Source organism: Heloderma suspectum, chromosome 4 (assembly GCF_057233095.1).
Source record: "Heloderma suspectum isolate Gila_16-S chromosome 4, 16-S_ref, whole genome shotgun sequence".
NCBI classification, from domain to species: domain Eukaryota; kingdom Metazoa; phylum Chordata; class Lepidosauria; order Squamata; family Helodermatidae; genus Heloderma; species Heloderma suspectum.
Window position 1 is genome coordinate 189,672,328 of NC_139461.1, and position 14,009 is coordinate 189,686,336.

Below are 14,009 nucleotides of genomic sequence, written 5' to 3' on the forward strand. Positions count from 1 at the left end.
TGAACAGAATTCTGGACTAGATGGACCCTTGGTCTGAAATAGCATAGCTCTTCTTACATTGTTATGATGTGCCTATTGAATTTGGCTGGTGCAGATAAGTGAGAATTTTGTTTCAACTGTTTTTTGATAAGAACTTACCAAAATTTGCAAAATTCTTCATATTCAAGAGAGAAAGAACCTGAGGTTTTAAACATTCAAATGCAGAAGAAAGACAAAATGAGAGATTCACCCACCCCTACAGGCCCAAGGAATTCTCATTGAGCCTTGAATAGAGTGAGATTTGACTTCACAGCAACTTCACAGTGACCTGAAGCTAGGCATCTCAAATTTCAGTGGGAGAGGAATATCATGCATCTGATCAGTGTAGGTGAACTGGTCTTGAAGCCTGGCCACACATGTGGTATAGAATTAGAGGGGGAGGGGATACCTGCACTGGTTCTTCAACAGGGCTCTGACTGACTGAGAGCCATTTATAAGGTTTTGCTGGGAGCAAATTGGTGGGCGGGATCACAAAAATCTGCAGAGATGTCAGGGGTGGTGGTCAGGTTGCCAATGGCCAGAATATGGAGAATGGTTGGGTTGAGGAGATGCTCAGGAGAAAGAGAACAATGTATTTTCTTAAAAGGTTTATATGCCACTGTAAATGTTGTTGGATAATAGGAACAACTCCACGTGCTTCCAGACATTAGGGGGCGATAAAGAATACATTGTATCAACAACTGCTTGTCTTGTTCATCCCCCTTGTTGTTTTGTAATTTGATTAGTTCCTTTCTCCTAGTCCCTCCCTTTCCTCTTTCTTTTTTGCCTCTGCAAGCAACATGTGCTCTCTGCCTGAAGGAAGCAAGTAATCGTACCTCATGCCTTTGCTTACTTACACTTACGCATCCAGCTTTAGGGGGTGCTTGTAGTGAAACAGTATTAGATAGCCTTCTTCAATGATATGTATAAAAGTACTAATAAAGTAAGTTGATCTGAACTTCTTCTAAACTGGCTCGAGCCTGCATTTATTCCCTCTAATACTACATGCTGTGTTACTGCACTTTTTTTTTGTATAAGGCAATTCTGCTATAAGTCACACCAGGCTTTCCAACAAATGTTAGGTAGTCCAGGAGGAACGGGTGGCTGAAATAAAGGAAGTAATTGGTCTCAGAGGCAGGGAGCAACAGAAAGGAATTGTGAAGGAATCAGAGGGCCAAAAGAATGTGGGCAGAGAAATGAGGGAGAAATGGACAAATGAAAAGACTGGGTGAAAAGATTTCCACAGCAATTAGCAGGGAGATGGAAGCAGGAAAGAAATGGCAAAGGGACGGAGCAGGCAGGAAATAGAGGAGGAGATGACATGGGTGAGGGTAGGATTTCCCAAGTGGATACATGATTTCCCCCAAATTTGGGACCACTTGCATGATCAAAAACGGAACTTGGAGGAAATATTAGAACAAATGTCCATATTTCTGTAGCAGGTATACATGATGTTTGCTTTCAGTTTCAGTCCTTTTACATGGGGATAATAATGCTTGCACTTCTGTTTGTATTTAACAGGGATCTTTGGAGCTCAAAATCAGTTCTAGACCAGCAATGGTAAAATGGGGTGAGTAACACAAAGAGCTAGGATAAAAACAGCACCTCTCAAGGCAGAAACCAAAGATAATTACTAGAGAATCAAACAGTGAGTAGCTATGGACCAGGTTTTGTATTCCATCTTTTGCAGTTAATATTAAAGCTTTTCAAGGTCAGGAATGATAGGCTGGTAATGAGCAGACTGTGGCACACTTATGTTAAACTTATCCCTGATGTTTAGGTTAATCTTTTCATGTGTGTTTGTTTTCCTCATAAATAAATACATAAAAAGATATTGCCTGTGTTGCTGCAGTAATTTCTGCCTTGTTAAACCCTATAAACCAGGTGATCTTTTTTCTTAGAAGAGTTTGACCCCTGCTATTAAATAAACAGGAAATGCCATTAAGGTACTGCAAATAATTCTCCAGTACAAGGTAGGGTTCAATCCTATGGGGTGTTCTCCTATGCAAGCTGCACTGAAACGGGAAGGAGTTCCCATTGGATTGTCTCCACAGGATCCAGGCTCTTTAGTGGTACTACAAAAAAGATTAAAGCATAAGTGATTTGTTCACTGGTTATTTGCAGGGTGATCAAAAAATGGAATACTATTTTCTTGCAGTAAAAAATAAATCACGCCCACACAAAAGAGAAAGTAATTAGTTCAGTAAGGATGGTGAATGTTTTGAAAATCTGTATCAGCACTGAAGTAGTGATGGGTTCAGTTGTGGAGGGTTTACTAATCTGGTGGGCTCAGTTAGGTGACTCTTCCCCAATTTGTATTTTCCATCTCTCACAGGAATCAATTCCCTCTGGCATTGTAGGGGTTTATCTGAGGACAGTAATGCTGGAGGAGTTAGAAAAGAGCAGTTAAGAATGAATTAAGAGGGCCTGAATTGATGGGACTTGGAAGTCATTACGCATTATGGAGTCTGAGATTTGCTACATTAATAGCTACACTGCCATGAATAAATGTTTTGTCGTCTTTGTTCCTTATAAACGGGGTGGCTCAGGGTGCTGGTTTGCATACTATAACCCCAAAACATATGCCATGGAGACAGGCTTGAAAACTCACATTTTCCTGAGGTGACAAAACTATATCGTGGTGGGGAAAGTTGTCACAAGGGATGGATAAGAAACAAGTTATGCTGCATTTTTTAAAAATCTGTTTATGGTCACCAGAAATTATTTCTAAAAGTAATGGTTCAATTGCTAATTGTGTCCCCCTACCAGAAAAAAACAAACCATCCGCCGGTTGCCCTGGGACTGCAGAGCTGAAGGGAGGCCTACTCTGGCCTCTGCACTGGCTAGGAGGCCACTGGCAGGGCTGCCCACCTGTGCCCCAGTAATCATAATCATAAGGGTAGTGTGATCCCACAGGAGGCATTCTAGTGGTGCCCTAGCTGTGGAATGCCCTCTCCAGGGAGATGTGCCTTGCATTTTCAGTGCATACATTTAGATGCCAGTTTAAGACCTTCCTGTTAAAGCAAGCATTTCATCTTGACTCGGTTCCTCTTCTTATTCATGTTACTGGATACTGTTCTTCAATGTTTTTAATGTTTTTAATGTTTTTAGTGTTGCATTGTTTTGTTATTTTTATAATTGTATTTTTTCTCTTGTTTTTAGGGTTTTTAAAAATTGTAAGTCACCCTGAGGGCATTTGCCAGTGGGGCAATCTGTAAATATTTACAGATAAAAAGCAAATAAGTTTTTACAAATCCATTGCCAGTTTCTTTTTTTTTTCTGCTCCCAAACAAAAGGTTTCTCTGGAAAATCCATTGCTGAAATGGCAATCCACTTGTGAAAGCCAGTGTGGTGTAGAGGCTAGAGTGTTGGACTGGGAGTCAGGAGTTGTGGGTTCAGCCTCACTGCGTGACTTTGGGCCAGTCACTCTCAGCCCAGCCTACCTCACAGGGTTGTTGTTGTGAGGATAAAATGGAGAGGAGCAGGATTATGTATGCCACCTTGGGTTCCTTAAGGATGAAAAGAGGCAGGATATAAATGTAATAAAGAAATAATAAGTTCGTTCTTAGGTACTCTCCCATCCCAACATTCACTACTTTTTCAGATGTCCTATTTAGGGTTAATCTAGGCCCTGGAACCTGCTCTAAAAAGGCATCTTCCCTCAGGCACAGCATGGATTGTAAAATGCATGAAGAGTTATTTCCTTGCATGCATATTTCTTCTGCAGTATTAGAGGTCATAGGATTATAGCATTATAAGGATCACAGAGTCAGATGGGGGAGCAAAGCTGGTGCATGGATGGTTACATCAGGGCACTAGACTCTAGACTAGGTAGCATTTAATAACTATATGTCTATGAACATATGTTGACTGTGGAGCAAGGCAGCTCAACGTGAGTTTACAGTATATGATCAATTTGTTCATAGTAAAATCTTGTCCTTTTAAATGTAACGCCGATGTGGGGCAGAGATATAACCATGGGAGTGGGTGATGGGTGGAAAACATTGCATTTCTGTTTCATTGAGGGACAGTGGGGGGTAATCTCAGATTCCTTTGAGATTTATGTTAGAATTTGTTTTGCAATCTTCCCTTCACCATATAAAAATAAATAAATGGTATATAATGATACCTCTTTAAACATGATGCAACAAAGTGTTTGAAGGTTGTTCACAAATAATGGTTGTTCACAAAAACACAATTGTTAGTAATGCAAACTGCTGAATGGAACAAATTTGACAAGTTAGGTATACATCTGTTTGTCCTTTAATTAAAACAAAAAGGTATTAAATTGAGTCCCTATATTACTATAGGGACTCATTTCCCATTACACAGAAGCCTACAATCATACATGCATTTCAGTTGGTTCAGAAATCATGTGAGCTTGTCACATTACTGGAGTTGTCACTCAGAATGGCATTTGAAGTTAATTTGGAGTGTCCAGCTCAGGGAAAACAGATGTTAGGGGAAGTTAGAACAATTTCAGCACATTCAGCTAAATTCTGAGAGGGAGTGTATGCTTTGAATCAAATTGCACTTTGAGAAAGATTCAGTTCAGGCAAAATATCTCAAGGCAGTTCAAGAGACATTAAAAGAATTTTGAAATGATTAATACAATTTCAAGGGTAGGGGCAACACCTTTACATATCTCTAAGCTACCACTGAATTTTGCCTTTAAAAAACTGGCATGAATTTGTAAGATCAATTTTCAGAAACTTTGAAGGAAGCCTAAAAGTTTTCAGTAGGAACAGTAACATTTCTCAGGTTTTTTTTTTTTTTAAATCACCATCATCACATCATTGAAATGGTGGTACAATTTGACAGGAAATAACAAGAGGTAAGCAAGCCCAGAAGCCAGTTAAATATTCAAGAAAAGCTCAGTAAGGAATCTGAAAATATGTCAAAGATTTGCAAAAAGCCAAGTCTTTCTGAACTGAAACAGCCCTGTTTATTCTTTTTGGTTTGGAACATGTTTTGTTTGCTTTCTTTTTGCTGAAGGATTCTTTATTTTGAGTCTTTCACAGGCTACCATCTTTGACCAGACAAGCATTAAGTGCAAACCAGAAAATCGAAGCCAAAAAAATTAAGCTGAAAGGTTATTGCACAGTGGGATATCAGAGGGAATGATTTCCCCAATATTATTTATCGCATAAAGGATTACTTTCCACTGGGAGTAGTGACTGCAGATGATTGGGGCATCTCACATGCATGTTAGTGAAATGACAGTCCTGTCACACAGTCAGTTTGTGATATGCAAGTGGCAGCTAATGGCCTGCCACGTCCTACATGGCACAGTGATCGAAGATGCTGTCAGTCACTTCGCTGAAGTGCATGCAAATATGCCTTGCAGAATTAGAGCCCATCTCAATTGCTGGATGAACACTTTAATGCTGTGGTGTGGCACATAATGGGTTTGATTGTAGGAAGCCGCTATATATATATATTGGTCCAGGTAGCCCAGTATTGTTTAGGTATGTCAGAGAATTCTGTGACGGATCTCGGTGAGGCTGAATGCCAGTGGATTCGGCCCCCCGGAATTCGTCGCAGAATGAAGCCCCCGCCCCCCCAACCCATGAAAGGCATGCGGGACAAAGTCCCCACCGCCCCCAACCCACAAAAGGCATGCAAAACGGAGCGCTTACCTGCTCCTGTCCGCGTTGCTTTGCGAATGGTGGCCGTCCTGTGGCCGCCATTCGCTTCCTCCTCTTCATAGCCGTGATAGGCTACGTAAATACGTAGCCTATCACGGCTAAGGCAGGGACACCATTTGCATCCCTGCGGAGGCCGTGATAGGCTATGTAAGTATTTACGTAGCCTATCACGGCGGGGGGGGGGGGAACCCAGCATACGCAAATAGCGGCGGCTACCACCATTTGCGTACGCTGGGTTTTTTTCCCCCCTGCCGTGATAGGCTACGTAAGTATTTACGTAGCCTATCACAGCAGGGGGGAAAGACCCCCACGTACGCAAATGGCAGTGGCTACCACTATTTGCGTATGCTGGGTTTTTTTCCCCCTGCTGTGATAGGCTACGGAAATATTTATGTAGCCTATCATGGCTCAATACAGGGACGCAAATGGCGGCAGCTATGACAGCCACCATTTGCATCCCTGCAGGGCTGCCCAGCGGCCGGATGTCCGGCTGCGGGAGGCCGGAGCTGGCCGGCGGATCCGCGGCTTGGCCATGGAGCGGAGCTGGCCGGGCAGGATTCCGGGGGGGAGGACCGGATTGCCTCCCCCCCATCGAGGATTCTGGGGGGAGGGACGGAGCGCCTCCCCCCCACCGTGGATTGCCCGGTGCGGAGCCAGGTAAGTGTTTCGTACATCCCTAGTATTGTTGACACTGACAATTGCATCCAGGGTTTCAGGCACAGTTATTTCCTAGCCCTACCCAGAGCTGCTGGGGATTGAGCCAGAGACCTGTGTGCAAAGCAGGTGCTCTACCACTGAGCTGTGGGCCCATCCCAGGTGAAGAGGAGGCAATGGGTTGTTAACAGAGAGTGGCCAATTTGATCATATTACACCCGTGCTTTATGATCTGCACTGGCTACATGTGTTCTGCTCTAAACTGAGTCCTGGCTCTTTGTTAAGAAAATACAGGGATGCATACAATGGAGAAGTCAATTTAGGAAGCAAATGGTCAAGCATAGTTTTACCGGGCACAAGGGGGGGGGGGAGTTTCCAGAAAGGGAGGTCCAAAGTGCAGCCAAGGTCAAAAGCTGGGAGATCAACCAAGCAGAAATATAGTCCCAAAGCAGCATCAGGTGCTCAGTAGAGGTCCACACACACACAAAACAAGATCAGGAAAGATACGAGCTGAATAGGGATGTTAGAGAAATCTGCTGCAGATTCAAATGAGGCTGGACTCTTTGGAATCTGGCCTCAGGAATCTGCAGTGAATTGGCTCCACTGACCAATCCACTCCAGGAGGATTCCATGCAGAACGGCTCTGGCAGCTTGCTCCTGGACTCGTCCTGTTCTCCTCCACACCGATCGCCATTCTTTTTTTTAAATGGTGATCAGCAGAATGTGCCCATAGTTGTTGTTCAGTCGTTCAGTCGTGTCCGACTCTTCGTGACCCCATGGACCATAGCACGCCAGGCCTTCCTGTCCTGCGCACTCTCCTGGAGCGTGCTCAAGTTCATATTCATTGCATCCGTGATGCTATCTAGCCATCTCATCCTCTGCCGTCCCCTTCTCCTTTTGCCTTCAGTCTTTCCCAGCATCAGGGTCTTTTCCAGGGAGTTTTCTCTTCGCATTAGGTGGCCAAAATATTGGAGCTTCAGCTTCATTATCTGTCCTTCCAATGAGCACTCAGGGTTGATTTCCTTTAGGATGGACTGATTTGACCTCCTTGCAGTCCAGGGGACTCGTAAGAGTCTTCTCCAGCACCACAGCTCGAAAGCATCAATTCTTCGGCGCTCAGCCTTCCTTATAGTCCAGCTCTCACAGCCATACATTACTACTGGGAAAACCATAGCTTTGATTATATGAACCTTTGTCGGCAAGGTGATGTCTCTGCTTCTTACTATGCTGTCTAGGTTGGCCATAGCTTTCCTCCCAAGGAGCAAGCGTCTTTTAATTTCATGGCTACAGTCACCATCTGCGGTGATCTTGGAGCCCAAGAAAGTAAAATCTGTCACTGCTTCCATTTCTTCCCCTTCTATATGCCAGGAAGTGATGGGGCCAGATGCCATGATCTTAGTTTTTTTAATCTTGAGTTTCAAACCAGCTTTTGCACTCTCCTCTTTCACCCTCAACAAGAGGCTCTTGAGATCCTCTTCGCTTTCTGCCATTAGGGTGGTATCGTCTGCATATCGGAGGTTGTTGATAATTCTCCCAGCAATCTTAATTCCGACCTCTGATTCATCCAACCCGGCATTTCTCATGATGTACTCTGCATATAAGTTAAATAAGCAGGGTGACAATATGCAGCCTTGTCGTACTCCTTTCCCAATTTTGAACCACTCGGTTGTTCCATGTCTGGTTCTTACTGTTGCTTCTTGACCCTCGTACAGGTTTCTCAGGAGACAGGTAAGGTGGTCTGGTACTCCCATCACTTTCAGAATTTGCCACAGTTTGTTGTGATCCACACAATCAAAGGCTTTAGCGTAGTCAATGAAGCAGAAATAGATGTTTTTCTGGAATTCTCTTGCTTTCTCCATGATGCAGCGAATGTTGGCGATTTGATCTCTAGTTCCTCTGCCTCTTCGAAACCCAGCTTGTACTTCCGGTAGTTCTCGGTTCGCATACTGCTGAAGCCTAGCTTGTAGGATTTTGAGCATCACCTTGCTGGCATGTGAAATGAGCGCAATTGTGCGGTAGTTTGAACACTCTTTGGCGTTGCCCTTCTTTGGAATTGGAATGTAAACTGACCTTTTCCAGTCTTGTGGCCACTGTTGAGTGTTCCAGATTTGTTGGCATATTGAATGCAGCACTTTAACAGCATCATCTTTTAGGATTTTAAATAGCTCGGCTGGAATACTGTCATCTCCGCTAGCTTTGTTGTTACTAATGCTTCCTAAGGCCCACTTGACTTCACTCTCGAGGATGTCCGGCTCAAGTTCAGTGACCGCACTATCATGGCTATCAGGGACATTCAGATCTTTCCTGTATAGTTCTTCTGTGTATTCTTGCCACCTCTTCTTAATCTCATCTGCTTCTGTTAGGTCCCTGCCTTCTTTGTCCTTTATCATGCCCGTCTTTGCACAAAACATTCCCTTGAGATCTCCAATTTTCTTGAAGAGATCTCTAGTCTTTCCCATTCTGTTGTTTTCCTCGATTTCTTTGCATTGTTCATTTAAGAAGGCCTTCTTGTCTCTCCTTGCTATTATCTGGAACTCTGCATTCAGTTGGGTATATCTTCCCTTTTCTCCCTTGCTTTTCGCTTCCCTTCTTTCGTGAGCTACTTGTAAAGCCTCATCAGACAGCCACTTGGCTTTCTTGCATTTCTTTTTCTTTGGGATGGATTTTGTTGCTGCCTCCTGAACAATGTTACGGACCTCCGTCCATAGTTCCTCAGGCACTCTGTCTATCAGGTCTAATCCCTGAAATCTATTCCTCACCTCCACTGTATATTCATCAGGGATATGATTTAGGTCATACCTGAACGGTTTAGTGGTTTTCCCGACGTTCTTCAATTTAAGCCGAAATTTTGCAAGTAGCAGCTCATGATCTGAGCCACAGTCAGCTCCAGGTCTTGTTTTTACTGGCTGTATGGAGATTCTCCATCTTTGGCTGCAAAGGACATAATCAATCTGATTTCGATATTGACCATCTGGTGACGTCCATGTGTAGAGTCGCCTCTTGTGCTGTTGGAAAAGAGTGTTTGCTATGATCAGCATGTTCTCTTGGCAAAACTCTATTAGCTTTTGTCCTGCTTCATTTTGTACACCAAGGCCATGCCTGCCTGTTATCCCGGTGATTTCTTGACTTCCTACTTTAGCATTCCAATCCCCTATGATGAAGAGGACATCTTTTTTTGGTGTTAGTTCTAGAAGGTGTTGTAGGTCTTCATAGAACCGATCAACCTCAGCTTCGTCGGCCTCAGTGGTTGGGGCATAGACTTGAATTACTGTGATGTTGAATGGTTTGCCTTGGATTCGTACTGAGATCAAACTAGAGCCATGAATCTTGCGTATAAGTCTATGGATACATAGACTTATACACAACATTCATGGCTCTAGTTTACGTCTAAGTCTATGGGCACATCCTGCCGATCGCCATTTTTTTTTAAAATGGCAATCGGCTCAGAGGAGAATGGGACGGGTCTAGCAGGTAAGCGGCCCCCAAGCCGGGTGGCTCTGTGGAATCTTCATGGGGGGGGGGAGTCCAGGGGGGAGGAATGGATCACTTCCCCCCACCAGCGGATTTCCTACCGGAATGGGTGGTGGGGAATCCGTACAAGTCAGCTGAAGATCGGACATTGTTTCCAACAAAGACTAAACTGATACTGCAGGCTTATATTATCAGAGCCGCCTAAGCCCCACTCAAGGTTTAGCTGCAGTTCATTGCAGGCCTTACTCCAAGGAGTCCCTTCCCCCTGAAGAATCCTCTTTTGTAGCCAAGCACTTCTTCTAGCCTGCCTCTTGAGGCAATATATGCTCGCTATCCCTCTCTGCCTCAGAAGCTGAGCTCTCTGCCTCTCAAAGTGGCAGATCTGAAGGCATCAGCCCTGATGGGCCAGGAACATCTTGGGTAGTGCCAGGGACATCTGAGGCAACCTGTCCTCTGGGAACATCTGGCTTTGAAGGTTCAAGCTCTTTCTGTGATGAAGAATCTCCCAGGAGAGTCATGACAATATGTCCATTTCCAGGCCTAATTCAAAGTACCGGTATAAACCTATAGAGCTCTAAATGGCCTGGGGTCAGGTCACCTGAAAGAACATCTCCTTCCATATATATCTGCCTGGAACCTAAGACAGATACCTAAGAAGATCTTCAGAGGCCCTTCTCTGGTTACCCCTGCTGAATGAGGTGATGCAGGTGGCTACTATGGAGTAGGGATGCTGGAGAAATTCAAGATGGACTAAAAAGAGCTCAAATTTCTAAGAATCTGACCTGTGGAATCTGCTGTGGACTGACTTCCTCAGGCCGTGAGGAGTCCATAGACTCTTGGGCCTGTTCGTTTTGTTTTTCTTTCCCAAAATGTACATATATTTATTCATAGGAAAATATGCACATTTCTGCTGAGACCTGAGACTGGTAAATATACATGGGGAAAAGTTGAATGGAATGGGGGACAATATGCTAAATGTTACGTACTAAGGTAAATCATGGACATTTTTGTGAACTCTCTTACAAAATTATTTGCATATTTTTCCGCATGATGAAAAAAAATATTTGAATCCGTCCATGAATGGATGATGGAACAAAAGGCTTCTGACAATCCGCAAAACACAGAGGGAGAGGACTTTACCTAATCCATACATCCCTACTAGGGAGAGTGCCTTTTCAATGTTGGCACCTTTGTTGTGGAATGCTTTCCTCAGAGAGGCCTGCCTGGTGCCTACAATGTGGTCTTTTACGCATCAGGTGAAGACCTTTTTTATTTTCTCAGGCTTTTTAGTGTTTCAGTTTTAAAAGTTGTGTTAGTTATACATATATCTATAATTAAAAATGCATATTGATTGAAGTATTTGGTTCCCCCACCCCCACCCCCCGCCCCATACACACCACTTCTGAATGGCACAGCTTTGCTGGGCAAGGATCAATGTGGTGCCCTGAAGATTAACTGGTTCCATGGACTCAGGGTAACAATCCCTCTTCACAGCCAATGTTCCCCATTGGCTCTGTAAGCACACGACTACATCTACAACCAAACTCTTGCTTAGATAATGTTCAAATGACCACATGCTCCCTTAGAACACACCTTGAACACACCATTGTATATCATTTCTTTATTTATTTACCTGTTTTGTAGCCTGCCTTTCCACCAAACAAAATGGTACTCAAGGCAGCTAACAGTAATAAAAACCAAGATTAAAAGAAACTTAGTTAAAATTATTTTTAAAACAAATAGAATAACAACCCAAGTAAAAAGTAGGGCTGTGCACCGCTTTGGCCCAAAGCCCAAATGCTGAGTTGAAGCAGGCTGCTTTGGGTCATCTTGAGCCCCTTCCGAGGTGAAGCGGAGGGGCCACGAAGCAACCTGGAGCAGGTTGGGGGCTCTCCGAAGCATTGGGTGTGCTTCGGAGGTTTGTCACCTCAGGCCCAGCAGCACCAGGTCCTTACCTGAGCTGCCGCCCCCACTCTTCCACCGCCGTCCTCGCTGTCCTCTCTGCCGCTGCTGCCATCCTCACCACCACTTCCGCGACTGCCGCCTCGGCCGCCATCGCTGTCCTTGCCGCTGCCACCCATTTTAAAAATGGCAACTCCCTGCTGTAAGGGTCGGTGTGTGCATCCTGGCCTCAGGCAGCAGAGAAGACGGTGGTGGAGGCAGAAGCAGCGAGGGCAGTGGCAACAGTGTTAATGGCGGTGGTGGCAAGGGCAGTGGTGAGGATGATGGCAGTGGTGGCGAGGACAGCAGAAGCGGTGGTGGAGGTGGTGGCAAGGTAAGGGGTTTGTGCGGGGGTGTCGGGGGGTACCCAAAGTGGGGTTTGACATCCAAATCCCACTTTGGGTTCGGGGCCAAGTCAGGCCGGGGCCCCCCTGAATCTGCCCTAGCTGAATTGGGCCTGCCTTCGAAGCCATGAAGCGGCTTCTGGGTCAGATCAGGGGTCCCTGCACAGCCTTAGTAAAAAGCACAACAATATATGAAATAAATTCAGTAGCCAACTCAGTAGAAGCCACTTAAGCAACAGCTTACATTGCAAAGAGCTGCCTGAAGAAAGACGTCTTCGACTGCCAGTGGAAGGACAACAGAGGGAGCCAGCTTAGCCTCCCATGACAGGGAGTTCCAGAGCTTGGGAGCAGCCACTGAGAAGGCCCTCTTGTGTCCCCACCCAACATGCTGCCAATGGTGGTGTGACTGAGAGAAAGGTCTCCCTGGAAGTAGGGATGAATGAACTCAGTGGGTCCTGAACCAGTTGCCAAACCCCTGCTGGCCAGCTGCCCCTCCTCACCACACATGGTGGTCCGCACATGGTGGTCTGCTTGGCGAGCAGCGCGTAGCCTCCCAAGACCTCACCAAGCTGCCATTTTACATAAAAATAATGGCTCAGCCTTTTTGTAAATCCTCATTTGTGCAAATGGCAGCTGTAAACCAGCCATTTGCACAAAATTCAGGCGTAAATGGACTATTTACGCCTCTAATCTTGTATAAATGGTGGCTTTGCACAAATGAGAAATGGCCACATTTGCGCAAATGGGAATTTATGGAAAAGTCCTAGCTGCCATTTTGCAGGTCGGTGAGGGATCAGGGATCACCTGGCTCAGCAAGCATGACGATATGCAGACTGGCATCCAGGGGGCTGAGGTGGCGATTTCATTACCTGGACATCTGTGACATCCCTACCTGGGACATCTTAAAACCCAGGCAAGCGCATATAGGGGAATACAGTCTTTTGGGTAGGCTGGTCCCAAGTCGTATATATGGTTCCATAGTGGTTTGTGTGAGGGAAGCAATGCTTTCAGCAAGAAGGACCACATGGTTGCTACTGAGTCTGGGGAAATGCACACCATGCATGTGGCCCTGTAGAAAGCTTCTCCCCCTTAAGATTTCTGCTGGAAGGATCCAGAAGAACAGTGCCTGACAGAAACACCCCCTCCTCGAGTGTCATGTCAGGAAAACAATCACTTTGCCTGGCGGTTGAAAATGATAAATAGATGATGATGTGAATGCTGTTCTTGCTGCCATCCTATGGGTAACATAATGCTTCTGTTGTGTCTCTGCACACTCTCAGCTCCTTCGAGTATTCCTCCTTTTACATGATAGGCATGAGGAGCATTGCCAACTGTGAATAGCTCCCACCACCTAGCAGTTCTCTTGTTCTTGTTTTGGATGTTCCATAGCCTTTGTTACCTGGAACAGCATTCCATTTCCTAATTTCAAATATGCTATACTGGTGGCAATGACCAGATCCCAGGTGAGATTATGTAGCCAAAGCCACATTAATATTCTGCATGCACACAAGAATACATGTGGGCCTCTCTTCAGCTTGTCCCTTTTCTATAAAATGTACAAAACCTTACTCTTTATAAAGTTTCCTGTAAAGAGGCCATTAAAAAAAGAAGAAAAATGTCCATCACCTAAACCCAGGTGGGGGAACTTTTCCTATCCAGTTTGGCATTATTTCAGTTGGAACTTGTCAGGGTCTGCTGTTCAGCAGGGGATGTAGTCAGAGCCAAAATTGGGCAGAGTCAGAGTAAGTAGGAATGGTAGGAGTAGGGATGAATGAGAAATTTGTTTCAGTTTATTTTAGCTCAGGATTTACCCAGTTGATACCTTTTGGACCAAACATGGACTTGAACGCAGTCTACAGTCGAAATCTGTTGATTTCTGAGCTTGCAATGTGATTCACAGGCCTAAAAAATATGTTCAATAGCATGCGTACTT

At 44.8% G+C, this 14,009-nt stretch overlaps 1 long non-coding RNA gene across 1 annotated transcript in view; it reads left to right on the forward strand.

The window, feature by feature from the left end:
- Positions 1-809: 809 nt before the first annotated feature.
- The window catches only part of LOC146347873 (uncharacterized), a 74,760-nt gene continuing 61,560 nt past the window's right edge, over positions 810-14,009 (forward strand). The window contains exons 1-2 of the long non-coding RNA XR_014789904.1: positions 810-961; positions 1,540-1,588. This is a non-coding gene — a long non-coding RNA (uncharacterized LOC146347873). The remainder of the gene's footprint in view (positions 962-1,539; positions 1,589-14,009) is intronic.